Raw genomic sequence first — 18261 nt, forward strand, 5'->3', positions numbered from 1 at the left:
CAATTCTGGTCTCCCAGCTATGGGAAGGATGTTGGTAAACTTGAAAGGGTTCAGAAAAGATTTACAAGGATGTTGCCAGGGTTGGACGGCTAGAGTTATAGGGAGAGGTTGAATAGGCTGGGGCTGTTTTCCCCGGAGTGTTAAAGGCTTAGGAGTGACATTATAGAGGTTTATAAAATCATAAGGGGCATGAATAGAGTGAAAAGACAAGGTATTTTTTTTCCCAAGGGTGAGGGAGTGCAAAGCTAGGGGGCATAGGTTTAAAGTGAGAGGGGAAAGATTGAAAAGGAACCTGAAAGATAACTTTTTCACACAGAGAGTGGCTCGTACGTGGAATGAGCTACCACAGAAAGTGGTGGAGGTTGGTAGAGTTACAACATTTAAAAGATATTTGGTTAAGTTCATGAATAGGAAGGGTTTAGAAGGTGGATGGACCAAATGCAGGCAAGTGGAACTAGTTTCATTTGGGAAATGTGGTCGGCATGGACAAGTTGGACCAAAGGCTCTGTTTCCCTGCTGTGTGACTCTATCACTATGACATCCTTTCACCTTCTAAATTCTCAAGGAAAAAGGCCTAATTTGTCTAATCTCTCCTCAGATTGCAATCCCTCCCAGTCAAGGAGTAACTTAACATTTATCAAAGTAACGTAATGAACAGACATACTGAGACTGGGAAGCAAAACAGATCAGTGACTGGGGATGAAGAAATTCCCTGAAATGACTGATCCAGTGGCATATGTTAAGTTTCGAAGCAGAGAGAGAGGTAGCTGTGTAAAAACAGGAGATGCAGGAAGGGCGTGCATCAATTGTCCCTTCTAACTGTGAAAGAAAAACACAAGATTTGCTTTGTCAAAGAACCTGAAGGCCATTTATTCCAGAAGAGAGGCCCCCACCCAAGAAGCTAGTGCAGAAGAGGCCACAAGGTAGCAGCATCCAGGGAATAAAAGACAGAAGTGAGGAAGGCAGCAAAGCAGGGTAAGGATAGGCCAGTCTGCCATGGCTGGCATGGTGGCTCCATGGTTATCACTGCTGCCTCACAGCGCCAGGGACCTGTGTTCAATCCTACCCTCAGACAACCGTTTTTGAAGAATTTCCACATGCTTCCTGTGTCTGAATGGGTTTTCTCCCACAGTCCAAGTATGTGCAGGTTAGGAGGATCAGCCATGCTAAATTGCCCCCATAGTGACCAGGGATATGTGGTCCAGGTGGATTAGCCATGCTGGGTTAGGGTGTGGGTATGGGCAGCATGCTCTTCAGAGGGTCAATGTGGACTGATGGTCTGATTGGCCTGCTTCCATACTGTAGGGATTCTACGTAAGGGACTGTACAAGGCACTGATGCTGTTTTATTGGATACGTAAGGGACATTTCAAGATGGCAAGGGCACAGGGAATGCTAGTCTCTCTGCAGAGTGGTGAATGGTTCTGGGCTCAGGTTGTGGCTAGATGAGCTAGAAGTGGGCACATGATTAGGGTGGGGTGTAGGCTGTTAGTGAGGTGAGTGAGGTATGGCAAGAAATAGCATCAGGTCCCATGGTGAAAAACTATCCACAAAAGATATTCATCACAGCTCAGAATTCATGAAAAAAGATTCAGCCCTGAGTCTTCATTGAAGAATAACGCTCAAGAAGTTCGACACCATCCAGGACAAAGCAGCCTGCTTGATTGCCACCACATCCATAAACATCCCTCCTTCCACCAGCAATGCTCAGTCTGAAGTAGTGTATGCCGTCCACAAGATGCACTGCAGACATTCACAAGAATGCTTCAACAGCATCTTCCAATCACATGGTCATTACCATCTTGAAGGACAAGGGCAGCAGATACGTGGGAGCACCACCACCCACAAGTTCCCCTCTAAGCCACTTGCCATCCTGACTTGGAAGTATACCACCCTTCCTTCACTGTCGCCGGGTCGAAATTCTGAAAACCCTTCCAAAACAGCAGTGTGGGCAACTGGACTGCAATAATTCCAAAAAAGCAGCTGACCACCAGCTTCTCAAGGCCACCTACGGATGGACAATACATTTTGTCCTGGCCAGTGATAGACACATCCCAAGAATGAGTAAAAACAAATACTGCACGGTAAGATGTCAGAAACAGTGCTAATATCAGCAAGACTCCTCTGATAGTCTTCCGAACTGACACCCACTCCAAAGGCAGATGTGAGGAAATACCATCACCTGCACGGTCTTTTCCAAGGCACTCAGCATCCTCACTAGGAAACATCTTGCTGTTCTCTCAGTGTCACCGGATCAAAATCCTAGAATTCTCTCCCTAACAGCATTGTGGACATACCTGCACTCCAAAATATGGGGGTCAGGTAGCTGAGTTGTCTGGACACCTTGTTTGTGAGATGGAGCGACTTTGGCAGTCTGGGTTCGATTCCAATACCAGCTGGGGTTACCATGAGGATCCCACCTGCTCCCTCGCCTGAGATGTGGACACCCTCAAATTAAACCATCACCAGTTCTCACTGACGAGAGAAACTCTCTGGCTGTTTTGGACTATGGCTATTGTAGTGAGTGGCTCTTTCTGTTTTACTATGGCTACTGTACACTTCAAGTGGTTCAAAACAATTTAACTCAGAGGAAAATAAAGATAGAGTCATAGAGTTGGACATCATGGAAGCAGACCCTTTGGTCCAGCACATCCATTCTGAACAGATATCCTCAATTAATCTTGTCCCATTTGCCAGCTTTTGGCCCATATGCCTCCAAACCCTTCCTATTCACATACTCATCCAGAAGCCTTTGAAATGTTTTAATTGTACCAGCCTCCACCACTTCCTCTGGCAGCTCATTCCACACATGCACCACTCTCTGCATGAAAAAGTTGCCTGTTCGGTCCCTTTTAAATCTTTCCCCCCCTCACTTTAAACCTATGCCCTCTAGTTTTGGACTCCCCTACCCGAGGGAAAAGATCTTGTCTATTTACACTATCTATGCCCCTCATGATTCTATAGATATTTATATGGTCATCCCTCAGCCTCCGATGCTCCAGGGAAAACAGCCCTGGGCAATAAGTGTTGGCTTAGACTGTAAAACTTCCATTCTGTGAAAAATTAAACAGTGGAAAAGATCAGGCTGAGGTGATTGTCACGTTTCAATGGAGAATTCGAAATAGAGCCAGAATTTAAAGGATTTAGAGCAACAAACGATGAAAAATATCCCATTTGCTGCTTTTTGTCACGTCTGAGATGTAGGTGGTGAGAGTGTGGTGGAATGTGAGAGGTGTTTGACAGGTAACTCCTGAGCAGAATGCAGCTTCAGCAGAATGGACCAACAGTGCGAGGGAGGGTGAAGTGTTGATTGAATTTTCACACAGAGACAGCGGACTGTCAGGTGGTGGGAGGACAGAAGTGAGCCTGCAATTCAGGTTTTAAACAGGCATCTCAGGTTCTTAAAGGGACTGTCTATTTGACTGAAGTATCACCTAACTTTACATCATAACCACAGCCGCCAAACAGGCCATTTCGCTGGACTGAGCTATGCTGGTGTTTATCCCAAACGCGGTCTCTTGCTTTACCTTGTACTGTCATGACGTTCTTCAGTTCTACAGCATCCACTTCGCCCTCTTAAAAGTGTCAGTGCCACTCGCCTCAAATGCTCCACCTCCACTTTACAGAGTCATAGAGCTTTACAACATGGAAACAGGCCCTTCGGCCCAACTGTCCAGTTTTCACAAATAAACTAGCCCCATTTGCTTGCATTTGGTCCATGTCCCTCCATCCCAATCCCATCCATTTACCTGTCTCAATTTTTTTAAATAAATGACAAAATTGTACTCGCCTCCACCACTACCTTGGCACCCTATAGCAAACACTCACCACCCTCTATGTGAAACAACATTGCCCCCTGGGCCCTTTTGTATCTCTCCCCTCTCACCTTTAACCTATGCCCTGTAGTTTTCCCCCCTGGGGAAAAGCTGTTAGCAATCTACCTTATCAATGCCTCTCATGATTTTATAGACTTTGATAAAGTCACCCCTCAGTCTCCTATGCTTAAGGGAAAGAAGTCCAAGTCTATCCAGCCTCTCATTATAACTCAAACCTTCCAGTGCAGGTAGCATCACAGTATATCTTTTTTACATTCCTTCTAGTTCCTAGTTTAATGATATCTTCCCGATAGTTGAGTGACCAGAACTGTGCATAGTATTCCAAATGTGGCCTCACAAATGTACAGGTGCAGAAAGATGTCACACCTCTTATTCTCAGTGCTTTGACCAATGAAAGCAAGCATACTGAAAGCCTTCTTCACCACCCTGGCTACCTGTGACTCTACTTTCAAAGAGCGATAAACCTGTTCACCAAGGTCCCTTTGTTCTACAACGCACCCCAGGGCCTGACCATTGACTGTGAAAGTCTTTTTTTAGATTTGATTCCCTACAGTGTGGAAACAGGCCCTTCAGCCCAACTAGTCCACACCAACCCTCCGAAGAGCAACCCACCCAGACCCATGTCCCATGGACTAATGCACCTAACACTACGGGCAATTTAACATGGCCAATTCACCTATCCTGCACATCTTTGAATTGTGAGGGAAACCGAGCACCCGGAGGAAACCCTCGCAGACACAGAGAGAATGTACAAACTCCACACAGACAGTCGCCCGAGGTGGGAATTGAACCTGGGACCCTGGTGCTGTGAGGCAGCAGTGCTAACCACTGAACCACCGTGCTGCCCCATCTTGCTTGGTTTGACCTACTAAAATGCACCACCTTTAATCTAAATTAAACTCCATCTGCCATTCCTCAGCCCATTGACCCACTCCATTTTCTAGCCACGTAATGGAGCTCCCTGTCTTCTTAGAAGTGACAGGAAACCCTCATTTTATTGTGTTTTATGGTTTGAAAATTGTGTCTGTAATTTCCTAGAAGTAAAGTAAGCAAACCAACACCTGAGGTGACATTGTACTCCGAAATCCTGGGTTCCAACTCACTTTGTGTGATGGTGTGAAATGTTTGGCAGGGAGTTTCGTATCTCTCCTTTCATGTCTGTGAACTTCAATGAAAATAAGAACCAGAGGTAAAACAGATCTGCAGATGCTGGAGACCTGAAACAAAAACAGAAATAGCTGGCAAAACTCAACAGATCTGGAAGCATCTGCAGGAGAAAAGCAGAGTTAACATCTGGTGAGTCCGGTGAGTCTTTCATCAGAAAAACAAGGTGATAGCAGCTGGGAGCCTGCTGAAGGTGAAGTTGGGGGAAGGGATGTAAGGAAGTGGTGAACGAATAGCTGGGAATAGAGCTCGGAGAGAGATGTGAAAGAGGTAAATTAACAAAGGGATAATGGATGGCAGGCCAGGACAGAAGAGCAGCAGAATAAGTGATAATGAGAGCTGAGGGTAGTAGGGAATAGATCATCTGAAAGCAAGCCATATCATGTGATGATAGGCCTGAGAGTGAGTGAAGATGGGTTGGCTGTGCTAAAAACAACCCATATCATTATCAGGGCAGGGTGTGGCAGTGGGTAAAGGAAGGCGCAAGGATGGGCTCAGTGGATCCTCACTGGAGTACTGCAACAGGCCTGAGACAGAAATGTTGGCATGGTAACACCATGGTGTGTTGAAGTGGTAGGCAACTAGAAGCTTGGGGTCATTTTTAAGAAAAGAACACAGGGGTTCTGCAAAGTGGTCATCCAGTCTGAATTTCATTTCCCAATGTAGAGGAGACCACATTGTGATGAGCAAATACACAACATTGAGTGAAGTGCAGGTAAATTGCTGCATCATCTGCAAGGTCTGCCTGTGGCCTTGGAGGGCGAGGAGGGAGGAGGTAAACGGACAGGTATTACATCTTCAGCGATTGCATGCGAAGGTGCTGTGGGGGAGTGGGGAAGTGGAGGGAATGGAGGAGGAGTGGACCAGAGTGTCCCAGAGGGAATGGTCACTGCAGAGTGCTGGCAAGAGAGGGGAGGGGAATATAGGTCCAGGTGTGGCATCCCATTGGAGATGACGGAAATGGCAGCTTACAGAAACCCTCTCATTGTTGTAGGAGGGTATAGAAGGAATGAGGGCAGAAATGCAGAGATTGGCTGGACACAGCTAAGGGCCCTGACAAGCATGGTAGTTAGGAATCCTCAGTTGACAAAAAATAGCGGACATTTCTGAGACCCTCACAGAAGGTGACATCATCGGAACAGCTGCGAGGGAGAAACCAGTAGAATGGGATGGGGTCCTTACAGGAAGTAGGCTGTGAGGATGTATGACTATCCCAGCCTAATAGAGACCATGTGGCGATTGGCAATTGTCAAAAAAAAAACTCATCTGTTTCCCTAAAGTCCTTACGTGGACCACCTTCCTCACATGGTCTGACCTTCATTACTCTTGACACAGAGACGCGGTTGACCCTTAACTGCCCTCTGTATTGGCCCAAGACACTTAGGTAAAAGGGCAAATAGAGATAGACAATAAATGCTGGTCCAGACCGTGAAAACCACAGCCCCTGAACAAATGAGAAAATCCTCTTTTCTCGATGATACATAGAGACCACTGGGATGGTGACACTTTAAAGATGTAATCTTACCAAACCATCTTATAATCAGCCTTGCCAGGTCAACTTGAAAAAGACATAAGACGATAAGGAGAAATGCCAGTGAGATTAGTGAGACCTTTTGACCTGCTGCCTGTTAAATATATTTGTTACAGATTTTATTTTGTGGAACCAATTTCTCCTTCATGAGCCCAATAGCTGCTCCCATGTCTACCCTCAGCAATCAGAATCTGTAACCTTTCTTCATTCTGTCCTTTGCAAAGATTTTGAATCCCAATGGATCAACAATTATCCAGCGTGCAATGTGCTGTTGAATGAATTCAATGTAGCCTCACACTATAATATCGAACTCTCCTTGAAATGGAAAATCAGTCATAGAGATAAAAAGCATAGAAACAAACCTTTCGGTCCAATTTGTCCATGCTGACCAGATATCCTAAACTAATCTAGTCCCATTTGCCAGCATTTTGCCCATATCCCTCTAAACCCGTCCTGCTCGTAAACACACCCAGACGCCTTTTAAATGTTGTAATTGTATCAGCCTTCACCACTTCCTCTGGCAGCTCGTTCCATACACACACCACCCTCTAAGTGAAAAAGTTGCCCCTTAGGGCCCTTTTAAATCTTCCGCCTGGGAACCCTCCAACCACAAGGAATGAACTCAGATTTCTCCAGTTTCCTCATTTCCCCTCCCCCCACCTTGTCTCAGTCTAACCTGCAATCTTCTTCCTGACCTCTCCGCCCCCCCCCCACCCCACTCCGGCCTATCACCCTCACCTTGACCTCCTTCCACCTATCACATCTCCATCGCCCCTCCCCCAAGTCCCTCCTCCCTACCTTTTATCTTAGCCTGCTTGGCACACTCTCCTCATTCCTGATGAAGGGCTCTGGCCCGAAACGTCGAATTTCCTATTCCTTGGATGCTGCCTAACCTGCTGTGCTTTAACCAGCAACACATTTTCAGCTGTGATCTCCAGCATCTTCAGACCTCATTGTTTACCCGAACATTCACCAGGACCCTACCATGGTCTTACCAGAGCATGGCGCTGCTCTCTCATTTGAGAGATAAGACTAGTGTTGATTTAACCTGAGGGCTGCCCTTCCTGAGGCAAGGGAAGAAGTTGAGAAGAGTCCTTCACGGTAACCTCATGTAGAAGTGGGAATTGAAACCGTACTGTTGGTGACTCACTGCTTCATAAGCCAATCCTCCAACTAACTGAGCTAAACCAAACCCCAAAATAAAGCCCAATGGAGAGGATATTTATAGACTGTGGCGTACCCATCGACTCTCTGATAGTGTAAAATGGATGATACGAAGAGAATTACTTCTAATTTCATTCAGCTTGATGGATAGGATGTTAAATGGGCTGCTAATTCACTACAACAACCCCCATTATCTCTGAAAACTCCTCAAGCTCTTCCTCCCCTCTGTTCACCCGTTCACAGCAAACAGAGACTTTGGAATTTCTAGCACCTCTTTTTTTGGATCCATAATCTCCTCTATGCCCCTTCCTAATGAACCTTCTCAAACTCATCTTTTCATTCTACTTTTGGCAGCTCAGAGAACATTCACTCGGCTGACTGCTCGGATGAACAGTTATTTTGGACAGAAAGGTTGATCCTTCGCTCACTGGAGTTTAGAAGAATGTGAGGTGACTTTATTGAAAGATGTAAGATTTTGGGGTGGGGCGCTGTTGTGGTGGGGGTTCGGGAGAGGAGAGTTGACAGTGTAGACACTGAGAGGATGGGAAAGTGTAGAAATGTTGACTGGCAGGAATAAAACAATGAACAAATTGGATACTGGGGCTGGAGTTTTGAGCCTTTACAACAAGGTCCATGGTTAAATCAAGGCTTCATCCAACCATCAAGTATCAAACTCTATGGACAAGAGGGCACACAACTGAAAGCCATGTGACAGATAGCTGCCACACTTAATCCAGAAACCATATTGTTCACTTTTAATTAGAACAGTTTGCAACTCACCCACTAATTAGATGAACTGGGAAGCTTAGGCAATCAGAATCCTTACAGCATGGAAAGAGGCCATTCAGCCTGCACTGACCCTGCCCTGCATTTCCCATGACTTATCAACCCAGTCTGCACAGCCCAGGGCAATTTAGTATAGCCAATCCACTTAACTTGCACATCTTTGGACCATGCAAAGAAGCCAGAGCATCCACTCAAAAATAAGCAGAATATACAAACTCCACACAGAGAGTTGCCCAAGGCTGGAATCAAACCCAGATCCCTGATGTCGTGAAGCAGCAGTGCTGACCACTGAGCTACCATGTCCTCCCATAAGGCTAAACTATTTTAAAGTGGAATATCCATGATTATTCCAAAGGGTTGGGAATCTAAAAATGGATCATCCCATTGCTTTACTACCTAATGCCAAGCCAGTGGGTTTGTTCACTCAAAGGAAAATCTCTCACACACTTTTGCAGAAAGTGAAGCAAAAAGGTGTTACAACAAGGAATAATCTCACACGCAGACACAAACACGCACAGAGACACACACCCAGACACATAGAAACAGGCACATACTCAGACACACGCCTACATAGACATAGACACAGACACAGACACAGACACACACACACACACACACACACACACACACACACGCACGCAGGCACATACTCAGACACACGCCTACACAGACATACACACAGACACAGGCACACATTCAGACACACGCCTACACAGACATACACATAGACACAGACACACACACATTCAGACACACGCCTACACAGACATACACACAGACAAAGACACACACACACACACACACACTCACACACACTCAGACACACACCTATACTGACATACACACAGACATATACTCAGACACACGCCTGCACAGACATGCACACAGACAGACATGTGGACACACACACACACACATACACACATACACACAAATAACATCTGTGGATGAGAACCTGGCAAAACTCAGAAAAATTCACAATTTTCACAAAGCTAGACACAAATAGCAGTAATGACCTTTCGATGAGGAATCCACGTTACTTTTAACCTTTCTCACACATTTGGGAGAAGAATTTTCAGCTGATGACATTCTAATAAAACATCCACACCTGAGATTTTTTATAGAAGGCTGGCTCTGTGTGAACTTCAGATAAGAAGGAGGTTGTGAATGCGGACTCAATTTTCTGTTGCTCTGCCAACACTTACAGCAGGTTTTGGTGAAGACTAAGGGAGAAGGAGGACGAGTACAATGAAAATCAAACAAGACATTTCGATCAATGCCATCGAGTACACAAACTACCAGAACCCCAATTTGAATTTGCAACCAAAATCATCAAAGTCAAATTCTCCAAGTCATGGGGCTATGTTTTCTAATCTTGTAGGTACTGAGAGTGGAATGGTGAGAGGAAATGAGAGCCTTCAAGAGAACAATGGATAATTATTTGTGTGGAAATAATATGCAAAGGTAGGGTAGGGGGAGAAAGCAGATAATTGGCAGTCGGTGATGTTATTCATTTGAAATGCTGGAGCACACATGTTAGGCCAAAATAACCTTCTCCAGGACTGTAACACTCCTGTGATTCTGTGATTGTTCTCTCTAAGTTTAGGAGACAATGTTTTCCAACAATGCAAGCAGCCTGCACTCTCCTTCATTCTGAGCGTAACTAAGCAATAATTAATCTAATGGTTGGATTCAGTGCTTTGACTGCTGCAAGCTGGGAATTCAAGTTTCAGCTCAACAAAACCCTGGTTCAATCCAACTTCGATTATTGTGACCAGATCTGAGTGCACAGCCCTTAGGAAGGATATATCATGGCAGCTTGGTGACTCAGTGGTTAGCACTGCAGCCTCACAGCACCAGGGACCCAGGTTCGATTCCAGCCTCGGGCAACTGTCTGTGTGGAGTTTGTACATTCTCCCTGTGTCTGTGTGGGTACCTTCAGGGTACTCTCATCTCCTCCCACAATTCAATGTGCAGGCTAGGTGAATTGGCCATGCTAAATTGCCTGTAGTGTTCAGGAGTGTGTAGGCGTGGTGCATCATTCAGGGGAATGGGTCTGGGTGGGTTACTCTTTGGAGGGTTGGCGTGGATGTGTTGGGCCGAAGGGCCTGTTTCCACACTGTAGAAATTCTAATGTTGCCCTTGGAGGGAGGTGATGGCCTAATAGTATTGCCACGAGACTTTTAATCCAGTGACCCAGGTCATGTTCTGGGGACCTGGGTTTGGAATCCTGTCATGGTAGATAGTAGAATTTGAATTCAATAATAATCTGAAATTAAGTGTTAAATGAGAACCATGAAACAGTAATTGATCGTTGGAAAAACCCATCTGGTTCACTAATGTCTTTTAGGGAAAGAAGCTGCCATCCTTACCTGGTCTGGCCTACACGTGACTCCAGACCCACAGCAATGTGGTTGACTCTTATCTACCCTGTGGGCAATAAATGCTGTCCTAACCAGTGACACCCTCATCCTGTGAGTGAATAAAAAAAAGTACAAGAATGATACCTAGACTTCGAGGGGTTAAGTTATGACGAGCGATTATACAAATTATGCTTGTTTTCTCTCGCATTTAGAAAGTTAAGGAGTGATCTGATCAAGGTTTTAGAATATATAACATAGAACATCAAACATTACAGCACAGTGTAGGCCCTTTGGCCCTCGATGTTGTGCTGACCTTTTATCCTACTCTAAGATCAGACTAACCTACATACCCTTCATTGTACTAACTTCCATGTGCCTATCCAATAGTCGCTTAAATGTCCTTAATGTACCTGAGTCTACTACCATTGCTGGCAGTGCATCCCACACACCCACCACTCTGTGTACCTCTGACATCTCCCCTATACCTTCCTCCAATCACCTTAAAAATATGTCTCTTCATGATAAACATTTCTGCCCTGGGAAAACACCTCTGGCTATCCACTCTATCTATGCCTCTCACCATCTTGTACACCTCTATCAAATCACCTCCATCATTCTTCGCTCCAATGAGAAAAACCACAGTTCCCTCAACCTCTCTTCATAAGACACGCCCTCCAGTCCAGGCAGCATCCTGGGAAATCTCCTCGGCACCCTCTCTAAAGTGTCCACATCTTTCCTGTAATGAGGCAACCAGGACTGAACACAATACCCCAAGTGTAGTCTAACCAGGATTCTATAGACGTGCAGCATAACCTTGCAGCTCTGCAACTCAATCCCCCTGCTAATGAAAGCCAACACACGTATGCCTTCTTAACAACTCTAACAACTTGGGTGGCAACTTTAATGGATCTACGGACACGAACCCCAAGATCCCTCTGTTCCTTCACACTGCTAAGAATACTGCCTTTAACCCTCTAGTCTACATTCAATTTTGACCTTCCAAAATAAACCACTTCACACTTTTCCAGGTTGAACTCCATCTGCCACTTTTCAGCCCAGCTCTGCATAGTGTCAATGCCCCACTGCAACTTACAACAGCCCTCCACACTATCCACAACGCCACCAAAATTTGTGTCATCGGCAAACTTACTAACCCACCCTTCCACTTCCTCATCCAAGTCATTTATAAAAATCACAAACAGCAGAGGGCCCAGACCTGATCTCTGCGGAATGCTACTGGTACTGAGCTCCAGGCTGAATACTTTCCATCTATCACCACCCTCTGTCTTCTATGGGTCAGCCAATTCTGTATCCAGACAGACAGGTTTCCCTGTATCCTATGCCGCCTTACCTTCTGAATGAGCTTACCATGGGGAAATCTTATCAACAGCCTTGCTAAAATCCATATACACCACATCTACTGCTCTATCTTCATCAATGTGTTTTGTCACATCCTCAAATAATTCAATAAGGTTTGTGAGGCATGACCTGCCCCTCACAAAGCCTTGCTGACTATCTCTAATCAGACTATGGTTTTCCAAGTCATCATAAATTCTGTTTCTCAGAATCCTCTTGAATACTTTGTCTACCACTGATGTAAGACCGACTGCTTTGTGATTCCCAGGATGATCCCTATTCCCTTTCTTGGACAAGGGAATAACATTTGCCACCCTCCAATCATCTGGCACGACTCTAGTGGACAGTGAGGATGCAAACATTATCACCAAAGGTGCAGCAAACTCTTCCCTCACTTCCAGTAGTAACCCAGGATATATCCCATCTGGCCCAGGGGATTTATCTGTCCTGATGACTTTCAAAATTTTCAGCACATCCTCCTTCTTAACATCAACCTGTTTGGGCATATCAACCTGTTTCACACTGTCCTCACAAACGTCTCTCTGAAGTGAATACTAAAGCAAAATATTCCTAAAAGTCCTCCCTTACCTCCTCCGACTCCAGGCACACGTTCCCGCTACTATCCCTGTTCGGCCCAACCCTCAGTCTGGCCATCCTCTTGTTCCTCACATAAGTATCGAACGCCTTCGGGTTTTCTTTAATCCTGTCTTTCCAAATGCTGGTATATCTTATCTCTCACAATCATTTCAAGTAATGTACCCACCACAGATGTTAGGCTTACTGGTCCAGAGTTCCTAAGTTTTTCCTTGCAGTCCTTCTTAAATAAGGGCACAACATTTGTTACCCTCCAGTCTTCTGGGACTACTTGAGCTGAATGGGCTGTTTCCACACTGTAGGGATTCTACGAACATTGACACACGAAGGGTGAGAGTGGTTCGGAACTTTCTTCCACAAGCTGCAGTGGATGCCAAACCAATTGTTAATTTTAATTCTAAGAAAGGTCATTTTTCATTAATAAACAAAACTATTAAGAGATTGGGGCCAAATGCAGGTATGTGACGTTGAGCTACAAATTTCATTAAATGGTAGAACAGGTTTGAGGGCTGTTCCTATGTTTCTAATTGCAGACGATACTAACAGAGCCAGAGGCTTATTGAAAGATGCAGAAGGTTGAAGGAAACATATGGCCTAACCTTTTATCCTGTTTCTTGTGAATGAATAGTTGCCCAGCCTACTATCCTCAGAGCCTGTTGTCCTTCGCTGCGGACTATCCCTCAATTGGTCGCTTTCTTGCCTCTCACTCAGAAGAAAAGCAGCAGAGGTCTCCTTGCTGGCCTGGCCAGCATTTTCCCACAATCAACACTCAGGCCAAATCAGACTGTCTGGTCATTATCATATTGCTACTTGTTGGGAGTTGGTTGTGCACTGCCGTGTTACAACAGTGACCTCCCTTAGAAAAAAGCTTCATTGGCCGTAAAGAGTTTTGGAATGTCTGGTGGGCCTGATGGATGGATGTTGCTCAAATCATTCAAATTGTTTGATCAGTTAATTTTCTGTTACAGATATCTGCTTAGTAACCTGCTCAGAGATGATATTACACATCTCTAGAGCAGGTTGGGACTTGAACCCAGACCTCCTGGCTCAGAAATAGAGACACTAGCAATGCATTCCCAGAGGTGGGTAGCATGGTGGCTCGGTAGTCAGCACTGCTACCTCATAGCAGCAGGGACCTGGGTTCAATTCTAGCCTCGGGCGACTAGCTGTGTGGAGTTTGCATGTTCTCCTTTTGTCTACGTGGGTTTCCTCTGGGTGCTCCAGTTTCCTCCCACAGTCCAAAGATGTGCAGGTCAGGTGAATTAGTCATTGGCTAAATTGGCCATTCTGTTAGGAGCATTAGTCAGAGTGGGATGGGTTACCCTTTGGAGGGTCGGTGTGAACTTGTTGGGCTGAAGAGCCTGTTTGGAGGAGAAAGTGAGGACTGCAGATGCTGGAGTTCAAAGCTGAAAATGTGTTGCTGGAAAAGTGCAGCAGATCAGGCAGCATCCAAGGAGCAAGAGAGTCGACGTTTTGGGCATGAGCCCTTCTTCAGGAAGGGTCTGTTTCCACACTGTAGGAAATCTAATCTAAAAAACTCTAATTTTCCTTATAAAGCACAAGACCAATTCAGCAAGGATCAAATAGGAGTGATTCTGAGAACTAATGTCAGGAATTGAACACAGAGCCAGGCTTTCCCTGTGACTGAAATATTGAGAAGAGCCCACTTCTGCTTTGGCTGGGAAGTCCCTCAGAGAGACATTGGGTCAAAGAGATGTACACCATGAAAACAGATCCTTCGGTGCAACTCGTCCACACTGACCAGAGATCCTAAATTAATCTAGTCCCATTTGCCAGCTCTTGGCCCATATCCCTCTAAACCCTTCCTATTCGTTTACTCATCCACATGCCTTTTAAATGTTGCAATTGTACCAGTCTCCACCACTTCCTCTGGCAACTCATTCCATACACGCACCATCATCTGTGTGAAAAGGTTACCCCTTAGGTCCCTTTTAAATCTTTTCCCTTGAAGCTCTTGAGTGGTTATTCCTTGCAGCCCCCAAGTGGGATGATATCCCCAATACAGATGCTGTTTGTCAAACCAGTAGCATCTCAGTCCCAGCAGCGCCCCCATGTATGGTGACCACTCCAGGGAATGCAGGAGTCCACCAGAAGTAGCCCAGAACCACAATTCACTGAGGAATCCCTGGCTTCCCTGATTGTGAGGGGTGCAGGGCTATGTTTCCCAGGATACTTTCCCTGTTGCTGTTCCTTTCTCAATTTCCAGGATCACTCTTGCGAGGAGGAAGTCCATAAACTCTTTGCTGTACTCTGTCAGGACTTTGGTGAGTTGATCCTGAGCTGTTTAATCAGAAAGTAACATGCTCACATGGCAAATTAAGTTTGCTTCTCTTTCTATTTTGCATGAATCACATTGAAATGTATCACTTCTCGCAAACCAGCATCTCTCACAAGCAGGAAGTGACAGGGAATGTGTGATCGAGAACTATAAACAGAAGGACCTCTGTCCTCACAACTGTTTTTAATCCCTCAGGTGTTGGGATCAGCACTTCCATTAGCCTCTCGAATGTGAAATCATTCAAATGAATATCAACAAACCACTTTCAAATATATTGAAGAATAGATGTGTCAAAAGATAAGTCTTTAAAGTGTCTTTAATAGTCTTTATTACCAGACTTTGAAATATTAACTGTGTTTATCTCTGAGTTTCGCCAGCATTTTCTTCCCTGTAAAGAATAGTGGTCTTCAATAGATAGATAAGCCCCTTTAAAACAATGGCAAAGCTGCTCTTATTTGCTCACCTTGACTCAGTAAAGTTGGAAACTGTGAAAATAGATAAGTCCCCTGGGCCAGTTGGGATTCATTCTAGGATTCTCTGGGAAGCCAGGGAGGAGATTGCAGAGTCTTTGGCTTTGATCTTTATGTCATCATTGTCTATGGCAATAGTGCTAGAAGACTGGAGGATAGCAAATGTTATTCCTTTGTCCAAGAAGAGTAGTAGACACAATCTTGGTAATTATAGACCAGTGAGCCTTACTTCGGTTGTGAATAAAGTATTAGAAAGGGTTATAACAGATAGAATTTATAATCACTTCGAAAGGATTAAGTTGATCAGGATAATCAACACGGTTTTGTGAAGGTGAGTCGTGCCTCACAAGCCTTAATGAGTTCTTTGAGAAGGTGACCAAACAGGTGGATGAGGGTACAGCAGTTGATGTGGTGTATATGGATTTCAGTAAGGCATTTGATAAGTTTCCCCACGGTAGACTATTGTACAAAATACGGAGGCATGGGATTGAGGGTGTTTTAGCTGTTTGGATAATGGTTTAGAAATTGGCTAGCTGAAAGAATTCAGAGGATGGTAATTGATGGGAAATGTTCATCCTGGAGTTTAGTTATTAATGGTTTACCGCAAAGATCTGATTTGGGGCCACTGCTGTTTGTCATTTTTATAAATGACCTGGATGAGGGCAGAGAAGGATGGGTTAATAAATTTGTGAATGACTCTAAAGTTGGTGGAGTTGTAGACAGTGCTGAAGGATGTTGCAGATTACAGAAAGGCATAGTTAAGCTGCAGGGCTTGGCTGAGAGGTGACAAATGGAGTTTAATGTGGAAAAGTCTGAGGTGATTTATTTTGGAAGGAGCAACAGGAATAAGGTGTACTGGGCTAATGGTCATGATTTGGAGCCTATCACCTGATGAAGGAGCATCGCTCCGAAAGCTAGTGTGCTTCCAATTAAACCTGTTGGACTATAATCTGGTGTTGTATGATTTTTAACTTTGGGCTAATGGTAAGATTCTTGGTAGTGTAGATGAACAGAGAGATCTCGGTATCTGTACATAGATCCCTGGAAGTTGCCACCCAGGGTTGTTAAGAAAGCATAGAGTGTGTTGGTTTTTCTTGGTAGAGGGATTGAGTTTTGGAACCATGATGTCATGTTGCAGTTGCACAAAACTCTGGTGTGGCTGCTCTTGGAGTATTGCATATAGTTCTGGTCACTGCAATATAGGAAGGATGTGGAAGCTTTGAAAAGGGTTCAGAGGAAATTTATTGGAATGTTGCCTGTTATGGAGGAAACATCTTATGAGGAAAGGCCAAGGGACTTGAGGCGGTTTTCATTAGAGAGAAGAAGGTTGAGAGGGGACTTAATTCAGACATATAAGATAATCAGAGGGTATGATAGGGTGGACAGTGAAAGCATTTTTCCTTGATGCCTAGCATGACGTAACATAGCTTTAAATTGAGGAGTGATAGATATAGGACAGATGTCCAAGGTGGTTTCTTTACTCAGTGTGTAGTAGGGGTGTGAAATGCATTGCTTGCAACAGTAGTAGACTCACCATGTTTAAGAGTCTTCAACCACATATCCTACGAAGAGCCAGGCATAGCTGGGGCCCATGCAGGTGCCCATGTCTACCCACGTATCCTACGAAGAGGCAGGCATAGCTGGGGCCCATGCGGGTACCCATGGCTACCCACATATCCTACAAAGAGGCAGGCATAGCTGGGGCAGGCACATTTTCCGCAACTACACTGGCAACAGTCCATCTTCCGCAACTACACTGGCACCACCTTTTCCTCCGCTACATCGATGACTGTATCGGCACTGCCTCGTGCTCCCACGAGGAGGTTGAACAGTTCATCCACTTTACCAACACCTTCCACCCTGACCTCAAATTCACCTGGACTGTCTCAGACTCCTCCCTCCCCTTTCTAGACCTCTCCATTTCTATCTCAGGCGACCGAATCAACACGGACATTTACTATAAACCGACTGACTCCCACAGCTACCTAGACTACACCTCCTCCCACCCTGCCTCCTGTAAAAATGCCATCCCATATTCCCAATTCCTTCGTCTCCGCCGCATCTGCTCCCAGGAGGACCAGTCCCAATACCGTACAGCCCAGATGGCCGCCTCCTTCAAAGACCGCAATTTCCCCCCAGACATGATCAACGATGCCCTCCACCACATCTCCTCCACTTCCCGCTCCTCCGCCCTTGAGCCCCGCCCCTCCAACCACCACCAGGACAGAACCCCACTGGTTCTCACCTACCACCCTACCAACCTCCATATACAATGTATCATCTGCCGTCATTTCCGCCACCTCCAAACGGACCCCACCACCAGGGATATATTTCCCTCCCCTCCCCTATCAGCGTTCTGAAAAGACCACTCCCTCCGTGACGTCCTCGTCAGATCCACACCCCCCACCAACCCAACCTCCACTCCCGGCACCTTCCCCTGCAACCGCAAGAAATGCAAAACTTGCGCCCACACCTCCTCCCTTACCTCTCTCCAAGGGCCCAAGGGATCCTTCCATATCCGCCACAAATTCACCTGCACCTTCACACACATCATCTATTGCATCCGCTGCACCCGATGTGGCCTCCTCTATATTGGGGAGACGGGCCGCCTACTTGCGGAACGTTTCAGGGAACACCTCTGGGACACCTGGACCAACCAACCCAACATCTCCGTGGCTCAACACTTCAACTCCCCCTCC

The sequence above is a fragment of the Hemiscyllium ocellatum genome, chromosome 3, assembly GCF_020745735.1.
Source record: "Hemiscyllium ocellatum isolate sHemOce1 chromosome 3, sHemOce1.pat.X.cur, whole genome shotgun sequence".
Taxonomy (NCBI): Eukaryota; Metazoa; Chordata; class Chondrichthyes; order Orectolobiformes; family Hemiscylliidae; genus Hemiscyllium; species Hemiscyllium ocellatum.